This window comes from Manis javanica, chromosome X (assembly GCF_040802235.1).
Source record: "Manis javanica isolate MJ-LG chromosome X, MJ_LKY, whole genome shotgun sequence".
NCBI lineage: Eukaryota > Metazoa > Chordata > Mammalia > Pholidota > Manidae > Manis > Manis javanica.
Window position 1 is genome coordinate 76,423,466 of NC_133174.1, and position 17,308 is coordinate 76,440,773.

Sequence of the window (17,308 nt, forward strand, 5' to 3'; positions counted from 1 at the left end):
CAAGGTTCGTTTTCAGGGTTTCTCATTCAAACACTGTAGCACTGTGCGTAAATGAACTGACCAGACCCACAGACTATTGGTGTCCTACTTCAGGCCATATTTCAACAAACCATTGTATTTCTCTATTGTGCCTGCCCCACTAGGGTTATATGGTACATTAAACTTCCACTTTATTCTAAATTGCTGCATCCATTTTTGTAATGTATATCAAGTAAAGTGGGTGCCTTGATCACTCTCAAACAACCTGTGGTTGGCCATAGGCTGCAAAGAGAGGCTCTAGACCCCTTTTTGTGGTTTGCTCATCTGCATGACATGCAGGAAAAGCAATCCACAGTTAAATAGCTGTGTACAAACAAGTCATGGCATACCAACATCTTTCTGATACAGGCAGAGGCCCAATATAGTCTCTCTGCCACCTTACAAGGGGTATCAACCCCCTTACTATTGTCCCATGTTGCTGCAGGACTCAGCATAAGTCCCTCTTAGAACACACAAGGCAGTCCTTCATGGCTCTGCTGACTTCTTCAAAGGTCAATGGCAAGCCCCACCAACGGGCTACAGCCCATACTGTCTTTTGTCCCATATGCAAGAAACACTGATGTAACCATTGGAATACATCAGAGGTAGGCTTTCCTTCTAGCCAACACACCTGGACCAATGTGTCTGCTTCATCATTCCCTGTGGTTGCCAAAGGCAAATGGCCAATCACATGATATGCAGTAACTGTCTTAGTCTGACCAGAGGCCCATAGGTCTTGCCACAATTCTTGCCTCCAAAGGGGCCAGTGACCAATCATCCAGTCAGCATGGTACCATGTCGGTAGCCACAGAGTCAAGCCCTGATAGACAGCCAGCTGTCAGTATAAACAACTATAGGGGAGAGCTTCTGTGTGATTACAAGCCATACTACCCACAACTCAGCCCTCTAGCTGCTCTTCCCCTCTCCATTCTCCAACCATATTGTCTCAGTCTTAGGACAGAAAGCCACAGCTCTCCATGTCGGGGACTGCCCATGACTGGAGATGTCTGTATACCAATCATCTTCAGGTATAGGGGCTTTTCCTTTCTGATAAGGACTGTCAGCTATCAATGGCTCAAAAGTAAGTAATTCCTGCTTTCCAGAGGTATATGTCACTGGCCCCAATAAGTATTGGAGTTCTCCACTTAAGGGGATAGTAGAGAGGGTGCTATGCTGCTGTAAATAGGCACAACAATTGGCCTGTGTGGGCGTCTGTGCTATGCCACTCCATAGCTTTTGGGTCCAGTTTTGCAACCACCATAGTTTGGCATATCCATTCAAACCACTGCCAAAGATCCCATCCATAGCCATCTTCAGTTACATGAACATCTAGCTCACAGGGCTTTGATGAGTCCATTACATGTGAGGCCTGTATGGGCTTGACCGCTCACTTACCAGCAGTAAAAGCAGCTGAACATGGTCCATCCCAGTCCCACCTGATGCCTTTCATACCAACCGGTATAAGGGCTACAGAACTTGTGCCAAGTGAGGGATAAACACTCTCCAGTAGCCCAAAAGACCCCAAAAAAACTTGTAATACTGCCACAGTGGTAAGGGTAGGGAAAGCCTGGACCTTGTCTATGACTGTTTAAGGAATAACTTTAGTTTGAACCAACCAGACAACTCCCAAGAACTTTACAGACAAACCTTCATGCTATTCATAACCCATCCTTTCTCCTGTAGATGTTGCAACAGTCTAGTAACTGGCCCTTCTAAATCTGTAAGAGAATCAGAGGTAGCATGATATCATCAACATAGTGATATAACCACACCATTTGTAGTTTCTTCCATGTGGTCAAGTCCTGGGCTACAAGTCCATGAAAAGTGGTGGGACTATAGAGGTATCCCTGTGGAAGGACAGTGAATGTCCACTGCTGGCCTTCTCATGTGAAGAAAAACTGTTCCTGACTTCCCTGTGCTAAGTCAATAGAGAGTAAAGCATTAGCAAAGTCTACAACATAATCATACATCCCTAGTGCATGACTGAGCGTATCCAGAATGGCTGCTATACAGAGTACATCCCAGGAAAACAGCATGCAAAGGGGGCATGATTTTATTCAGTTCTCTCTATTCCACAGTCATATGCCAGGAGCTGTCTGGCTTTTTCACTGGCCACACTGGAGAATTAAAAGGACTATGAGTGGGCTTTATGATGCCCACCTTCTCTAACTCCTGTAGTTTTTCTCCAGTTCCTTGTACCCCTCAGGCAATTTCTACAGTTTAGGATTTATCATGCACTGAAGTACTGGCAGAGCTAAAGGTGGATGCTGAGCATGTCCCCTCAGAACCACCTTTGCCACATATACCCTCAGTCTGAACTCACCTATAGTGGTCTGAAACCACAGGCCATGAAGGAGGATGTCTACCCCCCAGATATATTCAGGGATGGGATAAATGTACATAGTATACTCCTTTGGGGGTAAACGCCCCATCTAGATGGGATTTAGGCTTTCTTCACTCTAATTGCCTTACCCCCATGGCCATCTGTCACAGCGGGGTCCCAGAAAAAATGCTCAGCATTTCCATAAATCAGAGAACATTGAGCTCCTGTACCCACCAGCACCAGGACATGTTGTACATTCACAGGGGACCAATGAATTTCTATTTCTATGTGTGGCCTCTGGTCCCCACCACAACCCCCAAAGTGGAGGCCTTTACTTTCCCTTCAGTCGAAATGCAGCACCCAATTGTCATCCTGTTGGGGTGAGGGCCCAGGTGGAGCCTGAGTACTGTCCCCCAGGAAGTCTTGCAAGGACACAGGCCAGACACAGGGCTTTTCCTCTGGCTTTCATGTCCTGGACCTCAGTGGCTGGAACTGCTGCTCTGGCTTTAATTGGTGCCACAGTTCTAACAAGATCCTATTGGGCTGCACCTCAAGTTTTTTTTTTCACTGCCCCTGCCTTTACCAAATCAATCCACATCTGGGCCCTCAAGACTTTCACAGGGCCATTTGCATCTCTCCTTTAAGTCATAGCCCATTCTTCCTTCTGTGCTCTTATTGTTTCAACTGCCCCCAGATCTGCTAAAAAATGAGTAGCCCCACTTATGGGTTACCTTGGGTTGGGGGCAAGAGTAGTCACTAGGGACCCAAAGAGAGATGGAGGAGATGTACGGAGACCAGATTTCTTGTTCCTATGGTGAACAACTTCTCATCTGGGCCCTTGAGGTCCATATGATAGGTGATTAATTTCATGCCCAAATCCCATACATCTGCTGGAGCTCTGGTATGTTTTTCAGTTAGTGAGTAAGCATGGTAAATCACTCTGATTAGGCCAAACTGCCGTGATGGCTGCTGTCAGCCAATCCATAAATGCTCAGTTCCTGAGGTGTGACATGCACTTTGCAACCTCTGCCAGAGAAAAGGGTGAGTCATCAGGGAAGTCAGGCTACCCATTTCAGAACCTGATATAACAATGTTTTCCACCCCCATAACCCAGAAATGCAAAATCCATGTAAGCAGAGGTTCCAATGGTTTCTGCCAAAATCAGACACTCATGTTCACCAGCTCATCCTGGTTATAGAGGCCAAGCATGCTGTGCTCCACAACCTGGGAAGGCGGTGGCAACTCTCCTTAATGAGCCCATGGTTGCTGCATTTTTACTTTCTTAATTACAACCAGGTGGGCCTTTAATACAGGAGAGGCTGTTTCCTCAGGTGGTGGCCTCAGCAGCAGTTCGGCCCTTCACCACACCCCCTCATCCTCTCCCGACACCTCCTCTATCCTCTCTTTCCTCCCCCTTCTCCACAGCTTCCTGCAACATGGACTCTCCTGCTGCCTCCTCCGTCACTGCTAATATACCTTCCAGGAGAATGAACTGTCATCTTAGTAACTGTCTCCATTTCTTAAGAACATCCCATAGGTACTTGCCCATTTCCTCCAAGCAGTACTGAAGTGTGTCTCTCTCTCCTGCTAAAGTCTTTCTCTCCCCTCGATAACCTTCTCTCACCACGTAACACTTTCCACTATCTCAAGGAAAGAGACTGTACAACCCCAGCTGCTACACCACCATTCAGGGCCTGTAAGCAGTCTTCTATCTCATGGAGAGCTAATTCAACAGCTTCAGGTGTCTCCATCCTTCTCCAATTCTGGGGAAGACCCCACCCCTCTAGGAGGTGCTTTACCTTAGATCAATTCCCCAGTAGGGGCTCCCCAGTTGGAAGCACCAAAGATACGGTGCTCCTTAGTGAAGCTGCACCCTCTACTGCTGTAGATACTTGGGCCTCCCACCATCACAAGGGGGCTTCCAGGCATCTCCCCACTATCTCTAGGGGCAGCCTGTCCAAGGGTCGCACCCATGTAGTCATATTTCAGTTTCAGAGGTCCTGCCAACTACCACCAGATGTAACTCTGGGGGAAAATTTGGGAGCAAAATACTTTTGAAACTGAAATCAGTCAAAGGGAGACATAAAGTGGGAGAAACCCATTTATTTCTTACAGGCAGTCATCTACTTCTGCTCTCCCATGTCCCTTACGACCCGACTGCAGAATAAGTGGCTCCATCCAACCTGTATGGTCCAGATATGCTCTGGCTTGCCCTTGTAATAACCTATTGATATGGACATGGACTACTTCTCTCCACCCCTTGGAAACAACTGCTGATATGGAGATGTACTAAAACCAGACAAAAGATTATGGAAAAATATTGCAATTTTACCCATAGGTGGTAAAGTGGAATGGCAGGCCAAAAAAGAGAATCCTTATAATCAAAGGTTAGTATTTAGTTTTCTTACTATCCACTAGAAATAATCAAAGGATTTTTTAAAATGCGAAACATAGTAATTCCCAGGCAGGAACCTTACTAAAATGCTATGTGAAGAGGGTCATTTCAGTTCCCTGAGGGTGAGGTTCCAAGCAGGTTAACATTCCTAGTTTCTTATTTTAAATCAATGTGGCTTTCCTAGATTTGATTGTCAAAAAAAAAAAAAAAGGTCTTTCAAAATCTGGCTTAAACAATGTAAAGTAAATAAAATATCAAGGGTGCAAGGTTGGATATCTGAAACAAAATAGAAAATCTGGTTCCTGAATCTCTTTATCTCCATTACTCTCTTAATTTATTTAAATCTCCTCTTTCTCACTAAGAATTGATCTAATTTGTTGGATCCTTTTTACTAGTTACTGAGAGTACAGTCTCATCAATCTAGTTTGGTGTCATATTCTTGGCTTCCATATGTAATAAAATTTATTTTAAATATGCTCCCAAAGTGAAACTCAAGCATAGTGAACAAGCTATGCTTAATAAACATTACCATTGATAAAGATATTGAATGAAAATTTTTCTTTTAGTATGTTTCATAATAGGCAGTGACCATCTGTAAATGGTATTTTCATATTTGTTGAGCTTCTTTGATCTGAAACAATACTTCATTGGCAATTTATATCAAATGATAATAAACGATTATTGAATGAATGAGTGAATAACTACATGCATGCTTTCATACCAAGTATGGACTTTACACCAGCTAATTATTGATCATTACTTTGCACAGTAGTTTCTGAGATGATCACCTTCAAGAGCCAGGTCTAAACCAAGTTGATTTTAAGTTAAGTTGAGCCAAAGAGTTCTACAAATGACAGGCAAATGGTTCTTCCTGGGAATCCTGCTTCATGGGAGGACTAGGTATATCTACTTACTATTACCTGTACTTGGTCTGTTCCTCCAGGAAGCAGATAACTATTGTGTGGAATATTTCCAAATCATCCAGATTATAAACACTATCTTGCACCAGCTTCAGCATACCTGCAGCTTCCTCACACAGATTCCATTCCACCTTTCACTGGCCTCTCCTTTATCTTTCCATAATTAAAATCATGCCCCAGCAACCAGAAGCCTTCCTGGTAAGCCTTCTTGGAACAGGATGTGGATGAAATCACCTTGAATGCTTGAGGATGATTCAGCTCACTGATGAACATAGAGAGGATGTCTGCTTTAATAAAAAGATGTGAAGGCGGAGCCAAGATGGTAGCGTGAGTAGAGCAGTGGAAATCTCCTCCCAAAAACACATAGAGCTATGAAAATATAACAAAGAAAAATCTTCCTAAAATAGAGACCACAGGACACAGGACAACATCCAGACCACATTCACACCTGCAAGAACCCAGCGCCTTGCGAAAGGGAGTGCTTTTTGGAAGTCTTAAAGGGGCAGGACAGGTCACTTAGACCAGAGGCAGGGAATCTGGGGATCTCTGGGCACTCTAACCCCCTGGGCAGCAGGGAGCACAGAGGCCCCTTACGGAGATAAATAGCCTCCCAGCCGCTCCCCCTCCAACGGGGCTCCACCATTTTGGAGGAGCAGCCCCAGCCAGGCCACGCCCACAGCAACAGCAGAAATAAACCCCATGGCAACCGGGCAGGAAGCAGATGTCCTGTCTGCACACAGCTGCCCAGCACAAGCCACTAGAGGTCGCTAGTCTCCCAGGTGAGGAAGGCCACAAACCAACAAGAAGGGAAGCTCTTCCAGCAGTCACTGGTACCAGCTCTGCACACTATCTCTATCACCATGAAAAGACAAAACTACAGGCAGACAAAGATCACAGAGACAACACCTGAGAAGGAGACAGACCTAACCAGTCCTCCTGAAAAAGAATTCAAAATAAAAATCATGAACATGCTGACAGAGATGCAGAGAAAAATGCAAGAGCAATGGGATGAGATGCAGAGAAAAATGCAAGAGCAGTGGGATGAAGTCCGGAGGGAGATCACAGATGTCAGGACGAAGATCACAGAAGTGAAACAATCCCTGGAAGGATTTATAAGCAGAATGGATAAGATGCAAGAGGCCATTGAAGGAATAGAAGCCAGAGAACAGGAACGTATAGAAGCTGACATAGAGAGAGATAAAAGGATCTCCAGGAATGAAACAACACTAAGAGAACTATGTGACCAAGCCAGAAGGAATAATAATCATATTATAGGGATACCAGAAGAAGAAGAAAGAGGAAAAGGGATAGAAAGTCTCTTTGAAGAAATAATTGCTGAAAACTTCCCCAAACTAGGGGAGGAAATAATCGAAGAGACCATGGAATTACACAGAACCCCCAACAGAAAGGATCCAAGGAGAACAACACCAAGACACATAGTAATCAAAATGGCAAGGATCAAGGACAAAGAAAGAGTTTTAAAGGCAGCTAGAGAGAAAAAGGTCACCTATAAAGGAAAACCCATCAGGCTAACATCAGACTTCTCGACAGAAACCCTACAGGCCAGAAGAGAATGGCATGATATACTTAATGCAATGAAACAGAAGGGCCTTGAACCAAGGATACTGTATCCAGCACGACTATCATTTAAATAATAATTCAAAAATTCATATGGAAACACCAAAGACCCCGAATAGCCAAAGCAATCCTGAAAAAGAAGAATAAAGTAGGGGGGATCTCACTCCCCAACTTCAAGCTCTACTACAAAGCCATAGTAATCAAGATAATTTGGTACTGGCACAAGAACAGAGCCACATACCAGTGGAACAGATTAGAAACTCCAGACATTAACCCAAACATATATGGTCAATTAATATTTGATAAAGGAGCCATGGACATACAATGGCAAAATGAGAGTCTCTTCAACAGATGGTGCTGGCAAAACTGGACAGCTACATGTAGGAGAATGAAACTGGACCATTGTCTAACCCCATATACAAAGGTAAACTCAAAATGGATCAAAGACCTAAATGTAAGTTATGAAACCATTAAACTCTTGGAAAAAAACATAGGCAAAAACCTCTTAGACATAAACATGAGTGACCTCTTCTTGAACATATCTCCCCGGGCAAGGAAAACAACAGCAAAAATGAGCAAGTGGGACTACATTAAGCTGAAAAGCTTCTGTACAGCGAAAGACACCATCAATAGAACAAAAAGGAACCCTACAGTATGGGAGAATATATTTGAAAATGACAGATCCGATAAAGGCTTGACGTCCAGAATATATAAAGAGCTCACATGCCTCAACAAAAAAAAAAACAAATAACCCAATTAAAAAATGGGCAGAGGAACTGAACAGACAGTTCTCTAAAAAAGAAATACAGATGGCCAAGAGACTCATGAAAAGATGCTCCACGTCGCTAATTATCAGAGAAATGCAAATTAAAACTACAATGACGTATCACCTCACACCAGTAAGGATAGCTGCCATCCAAAAGACAAGCAACAACAAATGTTGGCGAGGCTGTAGAGAAAGGGGAACCCTCCTACACTGCTGGTGGGAATGTAAATTAGTTCAACCATTGTGGAAAGCAGTATGGAGGTTCATCAAAATGCTCAAAACAGACCTACCATATGACCCAGGAATTCCATTCCTAGGAATTTACCCTAAGAACGCAGCAATCAAGTTTGAGAAAGACAGATGCACCTCTATGTTTATTGCAGCACTATTTACAATAGCCAAGAATTGGAAGCAACCTAAATGCCCATCGGTAGATGAATGGATAAAGAAGATGTGGTACATATATACAATGGAATACTACTCAGCCATAAGAAGTGGAAAAATCCAACCATTTGCAGAAACATGGATGGAGCTGGAGAGTTTTATGCTCAGTGAAATAAGCCAAGCGGAGAAAGAGAAATACCAAATGATTTCACTCATCTGAGGAGTATAGGAACAAAGGAAAAACTGAAGGAACAAAACAGCAGCAGAAATACAGAACCCAAAAATGGACTAACAGTAGATCAAGGCCTAGCTTGGATACCCAGAAAATGAACTAAGATACGATATGAGGAGGAGCTTCCAGCATCAGCACTCTCTGGAGGACTTGTGCCGGGGGATGATCATCAAAAAGCCTCCACAGGGATCTGGACGATGCTGCAGTTGTGGCTGCATCCAGCCCGCCATCTCTTGGACTTGCCATAGGAATGAGGAGCAAGATGTCTAGGCTGGCATGTGCATACAGTGAGACAACGAATTTGACTGGATCTGTACTGTTGGAACTCAACCAGGAGGTGGGAGGGATGCAAGGTGTAGCACTCCAAAATCTTATGACTATAGACTATCTACGGTTAAAAGAACATATGGGATGTGAACAGATCCCAGAAATGGGCTGCTTTAATTTGTCTGATTTCTCTCAGACTGTTCAAGTACAGTTGGACAATATCCATCATATCATAGACAAATTTTCACAAATGCCTAGGGTGCCTAAATGGTTTTCTTGGCTTCACTGGAGATGGATGGTAATTATAGATTAGCTTTGTTTATGTCAAAAAAAATAAAAATAAAAATAAAAAGATGTGAAAGGCATTCTCCTATTTTTTAGAACCAAGCTTTTAGGATCGAGGGGCAAATTGTTCTAGTTAGGACAAAAGGCATGAGTTCAAAAGGTGAGATCAAGCTTTGTGTGTCAAAGAAATAGAAAGTTTGATTAAAGAATGGATGACTCTCAAAATTAGAATTAGGAACTGTTTGACTTGCTTATATGTCTTGTTTTGCTTTATCTTGCCAGTGTTTTGCCAAGCACAGGCTCTTCTTAACTTGTACGTTAATGTTTCTGATCTATGTGGGTGTGCAGGGCAGGGCTGGAAGGGGTGGATAAAATGACATATTGTTCCAAGGCCCAAGTAATGAAGTCTAGTTTTGGTCATACCAGGTCTTTTAGCTCTGGGTAGAAGCAGTCTTCCTTTGCTTCCCAGCTTTTCAGATGCTCACCTTGCTTAAATCTCTAACCTCACTTCAATATAAGGGGCCTTAATGCGAGCCAGAAAAGAAACCTTGCAATTTTTCACCTGTTGTGGAGTCACAGACATCTCTGAGAAAATAACGTTATGAAGAACCTTGCCCTTCCTCCCCAGTAAGAAAAAAAAAACAACATATGCACAAGTCTTTTACAGAGTTTCAAGACTTTTATAATTCACTTAAAACTCATTCATGGTACCTTTGGAGTTTTTAGACCCCAGACCATGAACTTCCAAACCCAAAGGTCTCACAAGTGGCAGTATAGGACCAGATTAAATAGGTAAACCTGAGTGTTATTTTCTGAAATGCAACTACTGAGAACTATATATGCCAGGGAGCTGTTGTGTTCTCTTTCCAATGTTTGTCTCTGGCAATGCTCTATAGACTTCCTGGAGTCTAACTTGTACACCCAGATAAAAAAATTAATCCTCTTCCTTCTTGCCTTGTTACTTGTTTTTCCTGCGATATATGCACCCTGCCCTACAGTGTTCTTTTCTTTCCTTTAGTGCTTAAAAAAAGGTCTTCATATAGGTTTCACCATTGTAGACAAGGTCCAAAGGTTTAATTTTTTTGTTTGTTCATTTATTTTTTTAATTGGAAAATATTTCTGTGAGAAAGCCACTTAAATGGGATATAAGTCAAGGATATTTGACCACATCAGAAACACAAATTAACACACTTTATAAAAGGTAAGTATTGCCCACACACTGATACCTTAAGAGGCCATTTTTGGTTCTTAGATGCGGCAGCCAAGCAAAATGGTCGCAAAATAGTGGGAAAACCTTTCCAAGAGAAAAAAATCATGACCTTTAGTAGTGGTTTTCAAAATGTGTTCTGTGAATCTGAATAACTTGTCTGTATTGGGCTCAGAATGAGTGGATGAAGAAGATGGGATTATATATACATACAAACACACAATGAAATATTACGCAGTCATAAAAAGAATGAAATCTTACCATTTGTGACAACATGGATGAACCTAGAGGGTATTATTCTTAGTGAAATAAGTCAAAGATAAATATCATATAACTTCACTTATATGTGGAATCTTAAAAAACAAAGCAAACAAACAAAACAGAAGTGCACTCATAAATACAGAGAACAATCTGGTGGTTGCTATAGGGGTAGGGGAAGAAAAGTGGGGAATGGGTGAAATAGGACAAAGGGATAAAGAGGTACAAACGTCTAATTAAAAAATAAGTCACAGGGAAGAAAAGTACAGCACAAGAAATACATCAATAGTATTGTAATAAACTTCTGTGTTGACAGATGGTAAATACAGTTATGATGGGCATTTCATAATGTATATAATTGTCAAATTATGCTATAATCCTGAAGCTAATGTAATATTGTATATAAACTATATTTCAAATATAAATAAATAAATTAATTAATAAAAAGCGCCTCAGGTGATTCTGATGTTGGACTGCACTTTGAGAAACACTGGCCTATAAGACTCAGTCCTTAAGCAACCAATCACACAAAAATGGAAAACCATGGCCTAATTGGGGGAAAAAAAAGTTGTATATCTGTATATATACAGAAATGTCACTTTGTCTATGAATTGCCTAATTTGGAAAAGAAAGTGCAGAATTTTACCTGTGAAATGCTTCATGTCCAGTGGAAATTGTATAGTGACTGTCAGAGGCAGTTACTGAAATCTCTAGTCAGTATTGTTGACCTAAATGAGGTGTTCATTATTAAATAGGCTATACATTGTAACAAAAAAACTATGATTATCTGTGCTTGTGTAAAAATATATTAAACTTATATAAAAATATCTTTTTGTTCTTTAACTTGGTATTATCCTTACACTCTTATTGGAATTATGATAGCATTAAATATGCTGAAATAATTATTGCAGGGTAATCAAAGAGTCAAATAGGGACTGAGGAAAATGCTACCTTGCTCATATTTCCAATTTCTTCATGAAAGACAATTTACCTTTGCAATTACTAAAAGAAATATGTAATAAAATCTAAGGGACTCCAAACCAAGTTGTCCCTCTTTTTGGAAAGACAACCCTGTAAGAACTATAAGAACTACTATGAGTTCAGCCTTATTCTCCATTTATTTAGTATTTACCCAGCTGCTTGACCAGGGAAAGAAGAGATCTCTTTCAGTAAAGAGCATACTGGTCATTGATTTACAGCAATGGCACCTGACATCTATTCTAACTGGGCCATGAAAAGATAGCTTCACAGTCTATTCTTTCATACAGTCCCTAGTACAAAGATTCACTCTGGCCAAATAGTGGCTTTCTTTCTAAGTGAGGCAATTATACAGAAAAAGGGAGCAAATATCATGTCTGAACAATTTCACTGCTTTGATGAGCATCATCAATTCTTTGCTTTTTGTTCAAAATCATTCTGTTTATTAACAGATGGCCATTAGTCTATGCTACATGGAAATTTGGGGATGCTTCATTTTCAGTGGGGTGATGTCTGCCCCTTGGGAAAATTACCATTTTTTTTCCTTGAAGAGAGGTATATAAAAATTGCTTCAGCAATGTCTTATTTGGTATTGTTCAAGAAGCTCATGGAAAGTCATTTATGACTGCACAAAATTCATCAACAAAATTAAATAATCACCTTGGACATTAGCAACCATTTGCTTTTCATTACTGAGATCAAAGATTTATGACATTCTTTACAATTCATTTATCTCCATGATTTATTTCTTTCTTTCCAATAAATGATATAAATTGTATAGTAACCATGCACTCCTTTCAACATACCCTGACTAAAGGAAGATGTTTATATTGATTTTCCTCAGAAATTCTAGAGTGAGACCATTTCCAGTGTTGCATTACTAAGACTAAAATGAGCACTTTTTGAATATTAAAGATGGTTACTTCTAACTTTGGTTTTCAGTGAATTAGCTTAGATAATACAGGGTCAATTTGCTTTTGGTTCCTTAGAGATATAAAGATATATTTCATTCACCTACACAGAAGTAGACTTGTCAATTATAAGAAGAAAAGTTCCCCATAAATTAAAATGCTGCCATTATTTCTAACAATTGATTTGCTTCTAATCTTTATTAGTCAGGAGCATTTAAAGAAAACTTAGCCTTGTGAAAAACAATGCTATGCCACTACTTTTGCCTGTCCAAAGAGAGTGTAAGGGAGGTACTCTGTGTGCAAAAAGAGAGATCTGAGTTTTAATCCTGGCCCTGTTACTTACTAATTATGTGATTAAGGGTGGTGCAATAATTTGCCTGAGCTTGTTTCCTCAGTTTTAAAATGGGAATAAATCTAGTTCTTGTCACATGAGTTTGTTCTGAATGTTAAATAAGATAGAAACGTGAAATAGACACATTGTAGTCCTGTTTTCATTAATACATAATTCCTTTAGAGATGAGAATTATGTATTCAAGCAGGTCAATTCTTTCATGCAAGCATTTAATTATTTTTAAAAATGGTTATTTAGTATTTCCAAGTTTCATACATGGTATTTAAGTCTGCTGGTTCAAAAGGGAACAAGAAAAACAAGAACAGGAAGAGGAAGAGTAAACTGAATAAATGTAATTTGGTACATGAACACAAAATTATAGCTGTGGTGAGTACTGAAAAGGAGAGATAAAATGCTAAGAGAATCTTTCTTTAACAAAGGGATTGGACTTAACAAAAAGAAGCCACTAAAGCTTCTCTAAGGAGTATCTAGAAGATACCATCTCAATGAAAAGGTGACAAATAGATGAAGAGGTAAAGGAAAAGCATTCAGAGCATAGGAAAACGCTTGTATAATGGTCTCATATTGGGAGGTAGCGTGGTGAATATGTGAGACCTAAAGAAGACCAGAGTCCTCGTAGAGGAGACAAGAAATGTATATTGGCAGATAAAGCTGAGGAAGGAGACAAAAATTATATCACTGAAGGTCTTGTAGTACATGGTAAAGAGTTTTATTTGTACATGAAGAGTGCTGGGAAACCACTAAGGAAATTTTTCACCTCCTGGGGTGAGAGATTATGTGATTAGATTTGTGTATCACGGTAACAGTCTGGAGACCATTTAGAGAAGGGCCTGAGTGAAGTCAAGCAGACCAGTTATGGGGATGTTCCATTAGTCCAGATGAGAGGTGATGTCACCATCATATCATCACCAGGCGGTAAGTGGATGGCTCAAACAGTGTTGCAGAAAGCATTAGTGGCTCCCAAGAGTGATGGTTAAATATTTGAGCCCTCTCTACCTACACCATGTTTGAGTTTGCCTGACAATAAATGAAATTTTAACAAAATGGTGTACTTTTATTCATTTGATATTGAACAAATCTAAAACCAGTAACTAGGCAAAACTGAAATTAAAAATTACTCTGACTGGCATCTATGCAGCATCTTCATACACTAGCTACTACACCCTCATGGTATAACTTTTGAATCAACAAATGTTTAGGGGTTAAAAGATCAACCAAACTTGGAGATAGATTGGGTCTATGGAGTGAGAGGGAGTGAAGTGTCAAGCATTATTCTTTTTGAGATGATCAGGTACTCAGTTTTGGGCACAAGTTTGAGAGCCTTTTAAGATATCCAGGAAAAGATATCAAGTAGGCAATTGGATTTAATGGTCTATGGCTCAAATAAATAGTCCAGACAGGAGAAATAAAGCTTAAGGCATTTTCAGGTAAGTGGTGATTGAATCATGACCATGAAGTGATCTTTGAGGTAAGACTTGAAGAATAAGGAGCCAGATAAGAGGAAAGGGAGAAAACAAGAGTGTTACTGACTCCAAGAGGAGAGAGTACTTAAGGAGGACAGTTAGTGAACCGCACTGAATGCTGATAAGAGGTTTGTAAGGTGAAGACTGGGTTACATCATCCACTGAATAGAATGATCTGGAGGTTGTCAGTGAACCTGAAGTTACCAAGCACTGTTTCAGCGAATCTAATCTTGGGTTTGGAAGCCATGCTGTTAATGAGTGAGCAGTAAGGAGTGGAGTGCTATGACAACAGGCAAGGGTTAGGTAATGGAAACGAATATATGTAGTTTCTCAGGTATACTTGCCATATAAGAAAATTATTTCAGATGAAATAATATACATGGAAAATTTTTTAACCTCTCCAAATGAGCCAAACTCTTAATATGTCTCATATTAACAATTTGGAAGGTTTACTGAAAGCCACTAATCCCTTTAATATATGACTAAATCTGTTTGCTTTCCAACAAACTTTTGACACTGGGTAGTAAACTGATACTGTGGAAACCACTTTTAAAACCAAATTAAAATTATTTTCTAAACCAGCTTTATCACATATATACCATTTATTTGTTGCAGTCTCACTTTCACCAGAATTCTATCCTAATTTATATTCCAACCAGTTCATACAGCTGTTATGCTCTATATAAAGAGCAAAAGTTGGCATTTTTTTCCATTAAGAAACAAATGCTAAACATTTTAAGCTTTAGGAGCTATAGTCTCTGTTGCAGCAACTAAACTCTGTTACTGGAGTATGAAAACATCCATAGGCAATATGAAACAAATGGGTATGGTTGTGTTGAAAGAAAAAGCTTATTAAAAAAAAAGAAAAAACAAGTAGTAGGTTGCATTTAGGCCACTGATTGTTGTTTGTCAATCCCTAGTCTAGAGAATAAATTAGTTTCATGATAAATCTATACTAGAATATTACTTGCTAAGAGTTTTGCAAATCATAGAATTCCATTTCTATCATAATACTAGATGATTTTGGCTGGCACTTAAAGTTACATTGAGCATTCCAAAACTTCACTCCATTTTAAGGTTCAGAAGCTACTATTAGGCTCAGACTATGAACACTACACTTCCTAAAGGCCCCACATAATTGTCCAGTTGCCTATGTAGAGTACTGAGCAAATCACAATACATTCTGGAGCTGAGAGAAACTCAAGGATGAATTCACATCAGGCTGATTTCTTCAACACCATACTTCCACATTCTCAAATCTCCAGGAAACTGGTTAATTGTAAAGAAGACATTGAAAGATAATGTCAGAAGGAGAAAAGCAAAGAAGAGAAATATATGGTGAAAATGGCACTTCTGAAATTGATATGATTATACTGAAATTCAATTGTTTCAATATTTTTGTTTTCCATTGAAGCCTACAACATTGTAGCCTTGTCACTGACTTTCTCTAGGAAACACTTCAATATCCTTAAAGGTTATCTTAATTTACATATACATATTTAAATTTTATATTTCTTTATCCAGTTCACATGTCCAAGCCATGCTAAATCCACCTATTTTATGTTTATATCTATTGTGATTGCCCTGTTCTACTCCTATAAATAGCATTTCTTCTCCACTATGACCATTTTACCCCAATTAAGTTTCTAAGTAATTTTATCTAGCAGCTATGCTCCTATCTTAAGTGACTGTTATGTTCAAAGTGAAAAGAAATAATATTATCTCCTTTTTCATCACTGGGATAGAATCTAGTAATAAAGCTGAGTTTACAAAAAGTAAGAGTATCAGATTCATTTTAATTACACATGTAGAACACTTTATGTTTTTTGTTCTAATTAAAATTTGAAAACCTGTCATATTATAAACAAATTCTAGTAATGATCTGAGGAATGCTTGATATGTATATTTCCCAGCTAAATTCATTTTCAATCCTCACATTTCAGGGGAATTAGAAATTGAAAAAAAATTATTAGTAGTTGCCTGATTTTTCATTTTTTACTAATAAAATGAAAACTGGTAGTAATAAATGTATTGTTATTCTTAAGCTAGTCAATTGTGATGCTTCTCATGAGAATATCATTTTCAGAATGTTCATTTTCAAAACAAATTGAGGAAGAGCTGATGAAAATTTTTAAAATATTAAGCAAGGTTAATTTGTGCATACATTTTCCTTTAAAATCACCATAAATCTTTCCAAAAATTTCTCATAAATATAGTGATAATGCAGACAGAGAAAGCTAAGGATAATTTCATCTCTGAGTCTCAAAGGGAATGCATTGTAAATCTGCATATGAGCAGTAATGCAGTCACTTTTAGAGACCAGGGATAATGACAAATATAGATAAGCTTATCATTCTGAAGAAAACACCAATTTGCTTTTCACAAATGATTCCAGTGTAATAATGCAAGGAATTATTATTATTTCAAGCTGTTTATTTTATTTTTTTTAATTTTTAATTTTTTAAATTTTGGTACCATTAATCTACAATTACATAAAGGACATTCTGTTTACTAGGCTCTCCCCTTCACCAAGTCCCCACCACATACCCCTTCACAGTCACTGTCCATCAGTGTAGTAAGATGCTGTAAAATCACTACTTGTCTTCTCTGTGTTGCACAGCCCTCCCCGTGCCCACGCCACACTATACATTCTAATTATAATGCCCCCTACCTTTTTCCCCACCCTTATCCCTCCCTTCCCACCCATCCTCCCTAGTCCCTTTCCCTTTGGTAACTGTTAGTTCACTCTTGGGTCCTGTGATTCTGCTGCTGTTTTGTTCCTTCAGTTTTCCTTTGTTCTTATAATCCACATATGAGTGATATCATTTGGTACTTGTCTTTCTCTGCCTGGCTTATTTCACTGAGCATAATACCCTCTAGCTCCATCCACATTGTTGCAAATGGTAGGATCTGTTTTTTTCTTATGGCTGAGCAATATTCCATTGTGTATATGTACCACATCTTCTTTATC

The 17,308-nt window shown here is 39.4% G+C and overlaps 1 pseudogene; it reads left to right on the forward strand.

Annotated features, from left to right (window-relative positions):
• The first annotated feature begins 3,303 nt into the window (after positions 1-3,303).
• LOC118972933 (WD repeat-containing protein 20 pseudogene) overlaps positions 3,304-17,308 on the forward strand; it is a 33,773-nt pseudogene continuing 19,768 nt past the window's right edge.